Source organism: Lactuca saligna, chromosome 6 (assembly GCF_052625555.1).
Source record: "Lactuca saligna cultivar CGN05327 chromosome 6, ASM5262555v1, whole genome shotgun sequence".
NCBI classification, from domain to species: Eukaryota; Viridiplantae; Streptophyta; class Magnoliopsida; order Asterales; family Asteraceae; genus Lactuca; species Lactuca saligna.
This window is the reverse complement of record NC_136422.1, coordinates 97381350-97397639: the sequence shown is the minus strand read 5'-3', so window position 1 is coordinate 97397639 and position 16290 is coordinate 97381350. Positions and strand designations below refer to the sequence as shown.

At 33.6% G+C, this 16290-nt stretch overlaps 2 long non-coding RNA genes across 18 annotated transcripts; one reads left to right on the top strand and one right to left on the bottom strand.

The window, feature by feature from the left end:
* Window positions 1-10098: 10098 nt before the first annotated feature.
* LOC145002110 (uncharacterized) lies at window positions 10099-12560 on the bottom strand. 17 transcript variants are annotated; one of them, XR_013661811.1, is made up of 5 exons: window positions 12272-12560; window positions 12144-12191; window positions 10987-12055; window positions 10808-10874; window positions 10099-10445 (listed from the first exon to the last, which is right to left on the bottom strand). It is a non-coding gene; the product is annotated as an uncharacterized LOC145002110 (long non-coding RNA). The 17 variants fall into 17 exon arrangements; XR_013661816.1 differs by lacking the exon at window positions 10099-10445 and having other exon boundaries at window positions 10452-10874; window positions 10987-11327; window positions 11516-12055; XR_013661819.1 differs by lacking the exon at window positions 10099-10445 and having other exon boundaries at window positions 10452-10874; window positions 10987-11270; window positions 11516-12055.
* A 1395-nt stretch (window positions 12561-13955) lies between these two features.
* On the top strand, window positions 13956-16058 carry LOC145002118 (uncharacterized). Its single transcript, XR_013661826.1, has 5 exons — window positions 13956-14442; window positions 14920-15000; window positions 15121-15181; window positions 15264-15336; window positions 15934-16058. It is a non-coding gene; the product is annotated as an uncharacterized LOC145002118 (long non-coding RNA).
* Window positions 16059-16290: the final 232 nt, after the last annotated feature.

The following is a 16290-nucleotide window of genomic DNA, read 5'->3' as shown; positions in this document are numbered from 1 at the left end:
AATTGTATGAACTAGATATATTAGGGTTTATTGCCAATAAACCCGAGGCGGTTAGGGTTTTTTGAGATTAGGGTTTGCAAACCCTAATTTGCAAGAGTTTGAATAAGATCTTCAAATCCTTTCCTTAAACCCTTAAATTTCGAAATCTAGGGTTTGTTATAATCCCTTGATTTTCAAAATTTGCCTCCTCCCCAAGATAAGATCCTAATTATTAGGGATTTGGATTCTCCCATATCTTGTAATTATCCTTTAATTGTTATATATGGTAATTCAAGATCTTGCATTATCCATCCATATTTTCGAAATCTATATAGATATTTAAGGGATTAGGATAACTTAAATGTCTAAATGGTAATTATCCTCATTATTTAGATAATCCCTTATGATTTAATAATTAAATTAATAGTCTAATTCAAGATAATTATTAAATCAAGAGTTTTAATATTTAAAATTTTAATTTAAATGTCATAAATTCGAAATTTTAAGATAGATTAAAACTAAATTGTTTTGAAATGTTTCAAAACTTGCCCTCAAGTTTTGGAATTTAAAAGTTGATTAAAAGTTTAATTAGGAATGTTAAATTCTAAAACCCTAGTAATGTTTTGAAAAGTTCAAATCACACCCTTATGGTTTTATTAATCAATTAAGGTGTATAATTAAAGGAAGTTTAATAAATCCATAAAAGTTTAGGTTTACAATTTAATTGAATTAAAAGTATAATTGTTAAATTTGATCACCTAATATTTTAAAAGTGTAAAATGCACCCTATACTATATATAACATTAAAAGTCTAACATTATATATATGTATGAGTAAAAGTCAGTCTTACCGTTAGTAGGCCTCATTCACGAAGCTGGTCTATAAGGGGTGTTTAAGGAAATTGCCTATAATATGGCGATTGAATGGGTATCCACTCTTACCCACCGCACTCTTGACTAGTGGAGGGTCGTTAGCCGAACGGGTAGGATAGGACGAAACCTTCCATTATAAGTATAATGAAATACAAAGTAACTAAATGTTTTTCTAATTCCCAATCTTAGTTACTTAGGCAAAAGTGAATTGATGCAATTCCATGAAATTACACTTTGTGCCCTTGCGAAGACGTTAGTGGAGCGTGTGTGGTTTACCGGCACACTAAATAGTTCTAAGCAAAGGTAGCAAAGGGTGACTCAATGTTTGTCATAGTTCGGTGGAGCGTGTGTGGTTTACCGGCACATCGAATAGGTGATTGTAACATGTGAGGGCACCGTGTAAGTTTGCATGGTTATTCACACCCGCTTTGTGATCCTCGGCATCCCAGTCACAAACAAGAGGGGCATATCGAGATTTAAACATGCCATTGAAAGTTCAATGAATCTCAAAGGATCTAGGAATTTTCATAGATTTAAAACTTAAATTTCTTTTTCGTTTTTCGTGGTGGAAATTAGTGAATCGTCATTCGCTTACCTTCAAATATTCTGCAATTAGAGTTACGGCATCCCTCTCCCGGGTTGTAGCGTATTGTGTTGGGTCCTAGCCTTAGTATCTCATTTGGGTGATTTACTAAGGACTCAATCGATCAATTAACTTGAATTTGTTTTCTCCCGTTTTGTAGATGTCAAAGTTCGACAACTATGGTCTTCCCAAATCCCGTGGAACAAGCATTCCACATGAAGATAATATTCCTCGATTCGATCGAGGAACAAGAAATCATGCTTCACTTCCTCCTCCTCCTCCAATTATTCTCCCTAACCCACAAGATTGTAAAATTGAAAGGTTCAATATCACTCAAGCCCTTTTGGCAAGTAAACATAAAGAAGGAAAGTCGGTGTGTGCACACGTCTTAGGGATGAAGTCACACATTGATAGGTTAAGAATAATGGGATCCGTTGTCGGTGAAGAGATGGCTGTTGATTGGGTTCTTCAGTCACTTCCTAACTCGTATGGTGAGTTCGTAAGAGAGTACTATATGATGAACCACGACGTGAACCTTATTGATCTCACCTATATGCTTATTGATGCTGAATCAGCAATGGTTTGGCCCAATAGAAAAGCAAAGTTGATTGGTGAATCTGCCTTCAAGACCTCTATGGATATAGACAATGGCAATGAAAGACATGCAATGATCGAAAAGTTTGATCATAAGAGAAAGGCGATGTCTGAAGTAGTTCCATGTGTTGTTCCAAAAAAGTCAATTTGCTTTTATTGCCAAGAGAAGGGGTATTGGAGACGAAGTTGCCCTATTTACCTAAGAGATCTAAGAGATGGGAGAGTCAAAAGTATGACTACGCTTCAGGTAAAATCCACTATCTAACTCCGTTAAGTTCCTATTCATTGATTCTTAATACATGATGTGATAAGATTGCCTTTGAATGTTTTGTAGGATCGGTGAAAAGAAAGGAAGCTTGATAAGAGAGCAAGATGAATCTAATAACAAGAGATGGATCTCGATCGCAAGGACTTGAAGATTGGATTTTGAGCTTAGATAGTTATGATAGAGTTGTTAGAAATTTTCCTTTTACATAGTTTTCAATAGATTTTGCATTGTAAGGACAAATGTTTTTCCGCTGCTTTTATAAATAAAATAAATTTTGACTTATTTATTTGTTTACTTCCTTGCAATGAAATCGTTATGAAAATTGATGTTTGAATATTTCTACAACGAATGGATATGATTCTTAGTTATGTTATTTATGGAAATGTCGAGAATTTACCAAATAGGGAGAGTTTCTCATCGACCAAAGTTTCAATTGGACTGAAATTTGGAATCACGCAACTTGGTTGCATGATGAATGAGAAATTTCATATTTGGAAATTAGACAAATTCGTTGACAAAGTGTCAAGTGAAGGACTAGGAGATCGAGTACACAAAGTTGTGTGTTGATCAATTTTACTATAAGAGTAACAAAGATATTCGTCATGATTTACTAAAGGCTTAGTAAATATGATTACACTTACAAGATTAAGTGTGATTCTGAATTGATTAAAGGGTTTAGATCAATAGTAAAACAAATAAGAAGAATCAAGTAGGCAGAAAGATAAGAGTTTCTCCACTCTAAGAAGAAGGGAGAGTAGCTTTTATGCTTTATGATAAGTCTTAATGATTAAGAACCATATCTCAATTGATCCTCTAAGTGAGTCTTAGTACAATTATATGTTTAAGAAGAGGAATCAAGGATTGAAGAAATGGTTAGATCAAGAAGTATATCATACTTCGTTCTAATAACAAGTCTTAAAGTTAAGATTGTGACAATGAGTGAAAAGTATTAAAGGTTTACAACATTCATCAAATGTGGAAAGTTGTGATGTCTTGGATAAGACAAAGGCCAACTAGGACCAATTTATGAAGTGTTTTGATACAAGCTACACTAACTCTTGAAAATTTGTTTGTCAAGAAATGTTTATTGACAAAAAGAATCTTATATGTCAAGGAGTAAGTGGGAGTCTTAATGGTCTTAAAAGGTTTCAAGAACAAATCAAATAAACCTTATCAAGCATCACTAGCACACGAGTTAAGGTTTACAACCTATCGTAATGACATTTTGTGCCAATCCAATCGAGTTAATTGTGCATGAGAGTTCTATGAGTTCTCATTTTGAACGCATAAAAGGAAAGGCACCTAAATCAATGAAAGGTACATTGATAGGAAAAGGTGAGCTGCTTAACTACTTGGAAGATGTGGTGGGCAACTGTGCTACCATAAGGCAAGAAATCAAGATTAAGAAAGTTCGGTCCATATGAGTTTGAATTTGTCATAATTTTTTTTTTTCAAATTCACATGGATAGGAACATATACACCATTAAAATCTAAGTGTCATAAGATTTCCTCCTTCATGAAAATGATTGTGAGAAAATGCTTTCACTAAGAAAGATTATAAGAAGATAGTGATTGTAAAGTTGCATTCTCAAATTCATTATGGTTACGGTATCCCTTTCCATGATTTGAATTGTGAGGTTTGGCAATTAGTCTTAATAGTTTAGACACACATATGAACTATCTAAAGCAAAGGTGTATAAGCTTAAGAGGCCTTGATAAAAGATTATCAAAGCATTAAGTATTAGAAACATGGACTTAAGAAATTCAATAGGTATTGTTTTCTGAAAGTTAAGATGTTTATGAATACATGTCGAAGCTAGTGGGAGCATAAGTGTTATGTTTTATAGTAATCATCATGATAGTGGGAGCATAAAAGTTATGATTGTATGATTATTATGGAAAGTATTGCAAGTTGGCAATATTAATTATAGAAAAACAAGAGTTATACCTTGCAAAGTCGTAAGGGTTGTAAAGTTGTTTTGCTATAATTAAGGGAGAGAATATTATTCTTCATTTCAAATCTAAAGGCTTAGGTTGAGAAATGTTAATAAACTTAGCCAAAGGTACATAGTGTGTTCTTAAAATTTCGATTATGATCACGGAATTCCTTTTCACAATTCGAGTTTTGAGAACATAGCAAATAAAATATTATGCGTCGTGTCCCATACGCTTCGGGTATAGGATCGATTGCAAATGATTTAATGTTTGACCATTCTAAAATTTTCCAAATGTATAGCGCATTTAGAGGGAAAAGGGACTAGAATTGGTTTTGACTAAAATAATTAAACAACTATCAAAGGACAATCCAAAGTTCGACGATGATTGGTCGCTTGTGAGTAGTTGGAAGTATAGTATTGGAAAATATGGAAATGTTTCCATATTGGATGGACTATATCGACATCATTACAAATAGAAAAGATTCTATTAAGAATGAGTTGTCATGAGGAAAATATGGAAGCGTGTTCATATTAGGAAGTAAATATTGAAAATCTATGTCTAGATTAGAAACTTTTATGCAAAAGGATGTTCAAAGGAATGTACTTTGAGTGAGAGACATCATATCTAAGGAATTGTCTTGTAACAATCTCCGATAGAGGACTTTGTAATATCATTGACAATAGTCTTTGTGACTTTGGTGCAGTGACATTACGAAAGAATCATTGCATAGGATGTTAGAATCTAGCATATTCTATAAGTAGCAAGAATTTGATATTCTTTCACTTATGAATATGGATTTGGAGTTGTGAAATGAGAATGATTGGAAATGTGTGCAATTTGTCTATTTCACAAAAGTAAGAACCATAGGTAAACATTGTGTGCATGCTAGGTGCATGGGACAAGTGTAATAATTCAAGTAAGAAGTTGATTACCCGAAACGACAAATAATGAGTAATCAATATGGTGATAAATAAAAGGCGTTTTATTTATACTCAAAGGTTTGAGGCCATATGGGATTAGTATTATTCTTGTGTTTCACATTTGCATGTTTTGACTTCCAAAATAATTGAGTTTATTAAGAATAATCGAATTATTCGAACGGGCCACAGTCATTCATATGTTGGAAGTAGATATGAATGAAGACTGTCGTGAATTGGTATGTGGATTGTCTAGAAGAGTATTAGACATAAGCAAATGTTTGCTGTAACGTTCATGAGTGCTTATGAATACGCTCACTTGGATTACTCCATGAATTGTATCACGAGTGATTAGTGAGACGATAACATCTTATATTCTTGAAACTGAGATGTGTGAGTTGTATCTTGCGAATCGGTTGCACATTGATAATATGTAAACGCACTAGTAACTTGGTGTTATAAAACATATTGTTGTGTGTAATTCGGTGAATGAGTGCAAGCAAGCATTGTATCAAAGTTTATCCGTTCCTTTTATCCAAAGAAGGATAAAAGCGATATCTTTGGGCCCCTCGATGGTTTAGTGATGACAAACGTAAATGCTCGGCCGGGCTAGGGCTAATTTGATTTGTTCAATTAGTCTGTCGTCATAAATCGGAAATCGAGAAGTAGTACAAAGAGAATGATTTGAAATCATATCTCATACGATATCTAGAATGGAGGAATATATGATCCCTTATCTAAGGACACGCGTATCTGATAGGATCAGAGTTGACAGCGGCTTTGGAAAGCTATGATTGCAGATCAGGATCTGAAGTCATACGCAAAATAGTTATTAGACTTATCCAAGTGGGAGACTGTTGGATTAGTGTCTAAGTCCATAACTATTTTGGTATGTACTTGACCCGATGGTGCATGGTCCTTTTGGATTGCCTTCACCAAAGCAACTTGATTGGAGAAATAAATAAAGAGAGAGAGGTTATTATGATTTATTAATATGTTATAAGAATAATATATTAAAGGAGAAATCATATTTGCTTAATTAATATTGGTCAATAATTAATTAGGAATTAATTTTGTAATCAAGTGTAATTAATTAAACTAGAGGGGCTGAATTGTAATTATGTGATAGTTACAAAATATGGTAATGGTTATCCTAAATATGGGTTGAACGAATTCAAGGAGATAAGGATCCTTGAAATCGTTCAAAGGATAAAGGATAAGGGTTTTCAAGGCTTATCTTATGGTTGCTTTGTGGATAAGCAACTAGATAAGGATAATGACTGAAACCCTATCTCTACACCTATATAAAGACCCTAAGGCCTTAGAATTCGTGTACTTGTTCCCAAGGAGTCCTAAGGACGAATTCTAACCTCTCTCCTCTCTCTTTATACCTTCTCCATTTGCTCTTGGTGTTTGTAAGCCATTAGAGGAGTGACACTTGTGACTCTAAGCATTCTAAAGTCAATTCAAGGTGGAATTAGGATTGTTATTGCTATATAACAATCAAGGTATGTTCTTAAACCCATTCATATGTTAATATCGATTTCATATACTAGAATTAGGGTTTATAGTCTTGGATTCAAAGCATGTACAATAGAGAAACCTAGATCCAAGCATTAGGGTTTGTATGAGCACATAGGATGTCTTATGACCAAAACCCATCAGAAACAACAACCGGAAATCGTAAGCACGAAGCTTAGTGAGTTCCCCCACTGTACCACATACCATATAACCACATAACATACATATATTATCAGGCATATCTGGGTGCCCGACCTACCCCTTCGGTCCTCTCGATCGGGTACTGACTAGCATATCTGGGTGCTGGCCTCCCCTTCGGTCCTCTCGACCGGATACTGAGGACTATTACCCCCTATTACCACCACACAACACATATCACATAATCTACCTAGCGTGGCTGGGCATGACTGCCCCTTCGGCCCTATCGATCGGTAATCTGGGGACTATCTCCCCTACCGTCACTAGCACATAGCATCATATTATAATAGTACATAAACATAGCACAAGTAGTAGCAACCCTAGATGAATATCACAGAGACAATCATCTAACATACAACTCCTACTGGTGGGCCGACATTGTGTCCGTAGACCCACCGCTACTGGAAGGTAACTCACCTCGTAGTAGCTGTTGATTTGTATTGGAACTGTCTGTATGCTGCTGCGGCTGCTCCGGAAATCCTCCGGCTGTAATTTCGCACAAAATACTCAATCAAACACTGCTAACTGCCCTTGGGGTAAAATGACCATTTTACCCCTGAATAAGTCAAAGTCAAAGTCAACTACCTGACTCGCCGAGTTGGCTTGCCAACTCGCCGAGTCCGTATCCTTCCCATTTATCCTCATACCCAACTCTACTCGCCGAGTTAGGCGATGACTCAAAGAGTTATCCTTCTAACTGATGACCAATGATCCTTCATCCGACTCGCCGAGTTGTATGAACAACTCGTCGAGGTCATCTTCATCCGAAGAACACTCTAGCCTGTGACTCGCCGAGTTGTATGAACAACTCGTCGAGTCTATTCTTGAGGTAAGAAGATTGGCTTGGACTCGCCGAGTCAGGGCATTGACTCGCCGAGTCCCTCCATAGATGAGTCTGGCTTCCGACTCACTAAGTCCACCCATGACTCACAACTCCGCTCAGCAAACACGAAAAGGGGGAAAACTCGGGGACTCGCGACTCGACTCGCCGAGTCATTCACTTGCAATTTCTATATACTCGATTTTGCTTGAATCTAGCTCATGCCATACATAGATCTGAGTTCTTAGGGTAGGTTTTACACGTAAAGTTTCCAACTTTACGTGTAAACATGCATAGAATGGGGATTTAAGGCCAAATAAGCGCTAAAATGGTAGATCTAGAACATTCAAGCAATATGCTACCATAAAGGCCCTGGATCCGAGCTTCTGGAGCTCAAACATGCCTAGATGTAGAGGTTACACAACTCATAACAAACCCTATTCCATACCCAAGCTTGGAAATGGTTCAAGAAGGACCTTAATGGTGCCCTAAGGGACTTTAAGCATAAAAAAAACAGAAGGAACTGAGTTATACCTCAATGAATCACTGAAATATCACCAAGATATTCGACCTCCTTCTTCACCTCTTGATCTACTCTTCTTCTTCTCTCAAAATCTTCAAGAAATCACACCAAAACACTTCAATCTCACAAGAAAAAGGGGTTAGGACGATATAGGGAGCTCTGAGGGTGAAGGAGTCGGGCTTGGGGCGCATAAGGTTGGTTTAAATAGGGTGCAAACCCTTGAAATTAGGGTTTCATCCAGACAGTGGGGACTCGCCGAGTCGCCAACTTAAATGTGAACAGAGTCCCATCACTACTCGGCGAGTCGGGCGTACAACTCGCCGAGTCCAAGGCTAAAAATTAAATCACTTAGATAGATTATATGTACGAGGAACCAGGTGCTACACACTTGTTCTTTTTATACACATTAATTATTATATTTTGGGAATTTTAATTGTGTGTGTGTATATATATATATATATATATATATATATATATATATATATATATATATATATATATATATATATATATATATATATATATAGGTATCCACTTTTGGAAGTGGAGCCGCCTTGGAACCGTCGATTCCGGAATCGGAACCACCTTATGTGGTTCAGGTTCCAGTTTTCATTTTTACGGAACCGCTACTCGCTGGGTACCCGCCAGAACGAATATATATATATATATATATATATATATATATATATATATATATATATATATATATATATATATATATATATCACAATCACATACGTTATACAATATCCTCTTGAATAACATCATTTAAAAGTCTATGGTTTTAAATATTTAAATGTTCAACAAATTTAAAGAACTGGGCACCCGCTAGTGGAATCACTACCCGTCGGTTCCCATTTTGGTTCCAACATTTTAAGAACCGCTGGCTCCAGTTCCGGTTCCAAATAATTTAGGCAAGTACCTGCATTCGCTCATCCCAAATATATATATATATATATATATATATATATATATATATATATATATATATATATATATATATATATATATATAAGTATGTATGTACGTATGTATACTAGTCGTTACCCGTGCAAAGCAGCAGCGGCGAATAAATCACGTGATATGCTTCTTATTCACCGAGATCTCCACCGCTTAATTTAAATAAATTAGAAGTTCAATGAAAATAATAGCATCATGGTCTTTACATATACTTTAAGCAGTCAAAATTTAAATTTAGCCAAACTCAACTTCTAAAACTTAATAGATTGTTTATATTTCATAAAGGGAAATTTTAAAGATCTCGTGTACGAATGGTAATTGCAAAACTCATTAATCTCTTAAATAACTTTAACTTAACAATAAAACAATTATCCAAAAGTGCAGGGGTAGTTTTAAATTTTTCAAAAAATAACTATTATTATGATTAAACTATACAATAAGCAAATAAAATAAGGTAAACATACGAACCAAGGACCAATGATGTACCACACTCATTCATTATCAACAGCTTATATCCATTTCTTAGCAATTTGGTTTCATTCTTGTCTTGGTTGCTTAAAACGGGTATGCTCCCATTCGTTTTTGACCACTTCATTTTGTCAACATGTATAGGACTTTTCAGTATTGTACTTTTGGTTTTTGGTTTTTAAACAAAAATATGCGTTGGTCAATTTGTTTAAAAAAAGAATTGTACTATGGGTTTAAATTGCTATTTCTTACGTTAAACTGAAGTACATTGCAATAGCCAAATAACCCCTTGATAACAAAAACCCAAAGCAAATTAGAAAATGCAACCATTAATGTTATATGATAATTGATAAATGTGTTGATGAGGTACTAAAAAATTGACCAAGTCCTTGATAGTTTATATACTTGCATTTATATGTTTGTATTACATTATACTAATAGACTGAATAATAATATGTTGAACCAAACATATCTTAGCATGTTTTGCTTTAAGTTACCATCCAATCCAGGCAGAGACATCTCCCAAATAATAAATATGAAACGAACAGATGTATAAAAGATAAATAGAATCCCTATTTCAATTGCAGGATAGAACATAAAATAACAATGTAGTTTCCAAATGGATCCCTTCTACCCAAGTTATTATTAACTCTGGGATTGAATTCCCAGATTAAAGTAACATGATCTTTTTTGGATTAAAAATGGAAATATCATGCTTTTTTTTGCCCTAAATATGTAAGTAGCATCCCATTTTGGCTTAATTCATGTCAAGTGATTTGCTTCTCTAAAATCGCACATTCAAACCTGTCAATCAAAATGAAAATATGTTATACTATTTTTTTTTATTCAAGCTTGTTGAGAAACGACTTAAAAAATGCTAAAAAAAAACTTTAGATCGAATTAAGCATTCAGATTGGGATAATCACATGTATATAAAAGTGAAAGTCGTAACCTTTTGACAAAAAAAAATAATTAAAATAGGATGGATATGAACTCTTCCGACCAAAAAGATTAGAAGAATCTAAAATAAAATTATAAAGTTTTAGAAATTGAAATAATTTGTATAAGCGTTAAGCTCTGTATCCACCATCCCTCAGCCTTGCAATGATTCCTTCGATAATGATGCTACCCAATAGATCCTCTACTGAAAGCAATGAAAAACATACCATATTTACTTATTCGTAAAGATTTTTATTAAATCTTGAGTCGTCGATGTCTTTTAAACCAGATCATCTATTGAAAACAAACATATTTGTAAATATAGATAGAAAATGAGAAAGTGGAGAGAATGATGATGGTCATGGTGAAGGGAATGAAGAAGAAATGGTATGGGAAGACAATTTACCATGTTTCATTGTATGTAACCCCCATTTGGGTTTTAAGCTCTTTGCAAACTCTCAACACGTTACAAATCATACAACATTTTCAAAGCTAACCAAATATTCGAAAGTCTTTTGAGTGGTTCACAGAAAACATTCAAATATGAATTTCTCGTCTTTTAAAGTATCATACTGGGGGGATGATGTAGGGAAACACCTTCACACACAACAAAGGCATCATAAAAAGAGCCTTCTTGAAGCAAGAATAGCTTATGTCCCTTGGCCCTAATGATTACCAACACAATCAACCCTACACACAATTCAAAGGTGAGACCTCGCAAGTTGGCTACAACATCTTCGCACAAACCTAAAGTGTCAGAAAAATGTTAAAACAAACCAACACAACAAAGTCACAAACAAAATACAACCCCTTATAATTATAAAAAGACCTCATTTACCTGTTTCATGTTGAACACAAACAATCCTAGAATTATGACTATTACTTACACATAAATACCAAAAAGTAATATGTGCTTACTAAAATCAGTCCCCTACCACAAATATTGCACCAGCATCTTATGGACGCATGACAACAGGGGTGCCAATTTCCAGCTCATGTTCATCTGTTTCACATGCATTAATACCAAAGAGGAACAAATTGCTAAAGTACCTACAGATTCAAGAACACATGGGTGGCTGTTAAAATGCCAGCTACATTGGTGCACTACGATAACTTCATTGGTAAGCTACAAAAATAGGACCTGTCGAGCAAATGAAAAATAACACCTGATAAATCAAAACCAACATCAAAATTAATTTCAAAGAAAGATGATGAATTTAGAATTATCAAATTTCTTTCAAGGCGAATTAAACTGACAAGTGAGCCAGGTATATCGTCGTCCTTCCTGACAACATCATGATTTGGAGATCTGCAATCGTGAGCCTAAAACTATCAGTACATCAAAAATTACATGGTCCGACTTTACCTAATAGGTTGGTTATAAAGTTGAAATGAAGAATCTTTGAGTGATGAAGCAACATGAGGAGGAATGAAGATTTTGATTGACAAAACATGGGAGATTTGGAGAATAAAACCTGTAAGAATGTGATTTGGAGAATAAACCAACATACCAAAAAATCAAGAACATCGGTTTAATAAATCAAAGTCAGTTTAAAATTTAACCTTCCACTTGTTTGTTTGGTATCACAAACTTTCTTCTTGTCGCATTTGCTGATTTAAAGTGTCAGATTTAGGTTAGACAGCCATATGATAGCAAGGACTCGATTTTAAACAAACAATTACAAACTCACCGTAAGTACCACCTAAATCGACACGCTTGGCTGAGGTGATGGAGATGTGGAGGGGCCGGTGGGGGTGGGATAGGGATAATGACGATGACGATCGGTAATGGGAATATTAGGGTTTCATACATAGAGAATGTGATGCGTAACACTGGATGGTTATAGAATCGATCAACCGAAATTAAGGGAAGGTTGGCAGTATTTACCGAGATTTAGGATTCAACATAGACTCTTCAGAGATTAAAGGGGACTTGGTAAAACTTCTGAAGATAATATGATATCAATCGAAAGATAAAGAGCCCGGTCAAAATGAAATAAGATCTTTCTATGTTTGCATTAGATACTTATACATATTGTATTACTTTTTGTACAATTTAATTTAAATATTATTAAAATTATAATTTAATATTATTTTATTAATAATTACTTGTACTTTTAAGCCTAGTTTAACGGTTTGAACGTTTCAATTTTATTTTTAAAAATAATAAGATTTATACAATAATATATATATATATATATATATATATATATATATATATATATATATATATATATATATATATATATACTAGCAGCGTACCCGCGCAAAGCGGCGGGGTGTGTAAATTTTTTCGGTGATATGTTTCCTCTACAAAAATGTTATGCTACAAAAGAAAGTACATGTCGAAGACAAAATAATCAAACTATGGTGTTATTTGGGAGATGAAGTCATTTTTTATTCCTAGACGGTGGGCTTTATAGCAGACGAGGGAACAAAGAGGTATCTGCGATTGGAGGGATATTTAAATTAACATGCTAAATTTAAGGATATCGAAAAGGGTTCAAAATTTGAATGAATCCGGGATTTGAGGAAACCATATCAAATTGCTGAGAAATATAAGGAGATTTGATGATAAATATTTGAATTCAAAATGTGGTTAAAATTTAATATTATTTTATTAATGGCTAGTTGTACTATCAGCTTCATCATTTGGACGTCTTAAAAAAATATTATTATTATAATCAATCTATTTTTAGAAATAGTTAGATTTCTTTTATAAGATAGTAAATATATATATATATATATATATATATATATATATATATATATATATATATATATATATATATATATATATATATATATATATATAGGGGAGGGTTCATGCGAAAATGCAAATAATTTGCGAAAACACGAAAACAAGAAAAACCTATGATATTATATCACCTCAACATTATATTTTGGAAAATAATTCATCCAAACTTTGAAATACATGATGATAATCGATGATAGATGATAAACTGTTTGATATTAACAAAGTATGATTTTTAACATTTTTATTATGAAAACATGAATTTAAAAATGATTAAAGACGTGAAAAAAATATAATTATAAAAAGCGTCTTTAAATCTATATTACCATAACACCATCCAATTCAAACTTACTATCTTTAATTTTTTGCTAATAAAATTATTTTTTTATAGTACATGTGTTTAATTTTCATAAGATAAAATCTGTTTTCGCGTTTTCGCAGGATATTTATATTTTCGCATGAACTTAATATATATATATATATATATATATATATATATATATATATATATATATATATATATATATATATATATATATATATCATTATTACATATAAAAACCCTTTTTTTCTCCTGCTTCTAAAATTATATTCACAGGGTTTTTTTTGCGCCACGTACCCTTCCTCCTTAACGACGCAACGTCCCACAACATACGTTTCTTCATTTCTCCTTCAACGCTTCACATTCGACACATTGATAAACCCACCGACTCGGCGATTCCCCTTCTCCTATAAGCGAAACTCGAGATTTTCTAAAGCGCTAACAGCGCATGAAAAGGTCTTCAAGGATTACATTTGTTACCGCCGATAATATCAGGTATCAGGTATATGGCTCCTTTCTTGCTTCTCATAAAGACCCTTTCACTGAGATGTTGCCAAAAAAAAAAGACCGGTTCCATAATTGCCACGTAACCCACCCTCACCGATCGACGCAAATTATCACGTCCATTCAATCGATCTGATGTCTTCAACTTCTACGACTCCCTTGTAAACATCAACTTATCCACCGATTCCCCCATCTCTTTCGCAAGGCTACCGACTGTATCCCTAACTGGAATCCGACATATCATCCATCCAAAAAAACCTAATTCGTTGTCTTCAAAAAAGGTAATATTCGTTATGTTTTCAATTAAAATACACGATCCCCCAAAAAGTCATAATTTTTACATTTTGAAAGTATCCCTGAAAGTGTAATGTTGTTGAAACCCAACAGTTGGATTTTTCATCGCCGTTCAGGTTTCTATTGACAATTTTTGCCCTAATTGTTATTATCATTCTCTCCTGTTTGACCAAGTATCGAAATCATGTACTGATTTTCTGATTTGTTTTAATTTGAATGCAGTTTTTAATGTTATATTGTCGTTAATTTTGTTGATATTGTGGATGTTTATGATTTTCATCGGGTCAGCCCGTAGTCTTTCTATTGAAGGGTTTATGTTACTTTTTACTTTGAGGGTAAAGTTGACAGTTGCTACTAACATGCTTCAAAGGCAATCAATCAACAGTTTACGCTCTAATATGCATTTTCAAGAAAATAACCCAACTACAGTAAACCAAATTCAGTTCTATATATTTGTGTGTTAGGGAGGACAGACGCGTCTGGTTGCTCAGAGTGCTGCTCCTGCTGAAGCAGGTTTTTGTAAGGCGAAAAATCTTCTCGAAAATGTAATGGACTTTCACCTGTTGATTTTAACAATGTATATGTTCAGAGCAGATGTTCATACATGTCTAAACCTCACCTTATATGTTATTGTTTTTTATATGTTTGTCTATGATTGGTGACAGATTAATATTCACCATAGAAATCAAGGCTCTCATAGTTGTCAAACAAATTACAACAATCAATGTAAGTGTTTTTGCAATATCATGGTTGCTTGACAGATTACATGCTTTTTCATATAAATTTAGACCATGAATATTTCCAACAGGAAAACAACTACTAAACTGAAAATAATGATATCGGATCATCACAGGAATACACTATTCAGTCAAAGTGATCTGGTAAGTGCACTTTGTTCTCTGCATTACATTCCAAATTTCATTCTTTTAATTCTATTTTGCTCGAGGTTTGACTAAATGGGATTTTTTCCCTACCCTGATCAGGTTCGAACTGATATTTCAATCCTTTTTCATTTTTAGAATTCCTTCGTCCTGAAGAAAATATAGTAATTCCATGCATTTTTTAGTCAATTTGTTCGTTTATTAAAGTTTTAATTAATAAATTCACAATGCTTAACATTAAATAAATTGTAAAGATAAAGATATTGGAAATTTATATTGTATATAAATTTTATAAAGAAGTTAAGACTCTTTTACTTTAAAAGATGTCACCATATAGACTTGAAAGATCAATCGGTCATTTCCAGCATTCAAGAATGACAGCATACATTTGCATTCTGCCTTTGATTAAAGCAGACCATGCTTTGAGTAGATGTCTTTATAATGTGTTGTTAACAATTAGTTAATGTAAATATAATATAGTGTGCTATCAATAATGAGTTTATGTTACTTTTTAATTGGTATTAGTTTTTTAGTACACTTTCATACAACAATATTATCTTTTTAGTTTAACTGTGTGTTCTTGTTTGATATTAACAGGTTATTCACATGCTGATCAAAGGAATTCAAAATATATGTATTAATGTACTTTTGGTTCCCATAATTGCAAACATCGCCTATACGAGAGTTGATACTACCCTTGCTCTTCATGTTCCATAATAACGTATTGTAAATATAACTCTGTAACTATAAGTTTTAACCTTTATACAAGTTGTATATTTACAACTGAACTTGTATAAAGGTTAAAACTTATAGTTACAAAGTTATATTTACAATACGTTATTATGGAACATGAAGAGCAAGGGTAGTATCAACTCTCGTATAGGCGATGTTTGCAATTATGGGAACCAAAAGTACATTAATACATATATAAACCCTATTTTTCTCCTTCCTTTT